Below are 793 nucleotides of genomic sequence, written 5' to 3'. Positions count from 1 at the left end.
AACGGAACGCAGCCAGGATGATTCTGGTAATATCCAAATGTCGGAAGTATCACATAGAATTTTCTGTGATTCTTACCGAAATAGCTGGAGAAAATCAAAATCCAAATAATACTGGACCCATTCTTCGCCGCATAAATGTCCTAACCTAAAATGCTGCTGTATACAGAGGATATATCCTCTTTTGAAATAGCAACATTACACGCTGCCCCCGAGTTACTACATGCTATGGTAAATGTCATCATTAAAGGTGTCCCCTTCAAATAATTGTATCGTTGACTAACTTTGTTTTCTGATCCATATTTACCGCCAGAATTATACTAAGAACTATTCGTGTTTCCATAGTGGCAGTGAAATGTCATTTTCGATAATGGTATCTGTTTGTGACGTCACAGCCCGAAACACCCTAATCAAACGGTACTGTGGTATCAGAACGAAAAGACGCCTTTGGTTATCTATTTTCTTTGATAATCTGTGGAGCACCCTAGGATTGTGTATTAGATGCGAGCGCTCATTAGAGGGTGATTTTACACAAAGACAAGGGTGATTTTACATGCAGCGCGGAACGCGGTACGCGGTAGGCGGTAAAGTAACTAGGAACCGCGCGCGGTAAGCCGCGCTAATTTTCTCTTACTAAGGGCGGGTTCACACCTTGACGGAAAAGCGGAAAGTGGAAAAGCAGTTAACCGATCAGAACTCGCCTTGGTAGTAAAAAGTACAAAACTAACAGAAAGTCGACTACTCGATTGGCTACTGCTTTTCCGCATTCTGCTTTTCCGTCAAGGTGTGAACCCGC

This window comes from Cyphomyrmex costatus, unplaced genomic scaffold (assembly GCF_001594065.2).
Source record: "Cyphomyrmex costatus isolate MS0001 unplaced genomic scaffold, Ccosl1.0 scaffold425, whole genome shotgun sequence".
Lineage (NCBI taxonomy): Eukaryota > Metazoa > Arthropoda > Insecta > Hymenoptera > Formicidae > Cyphomyrmex > Cyphomyrmex costatus.
Note: the sequence above shows the minus strand (reverse complement) of the source record.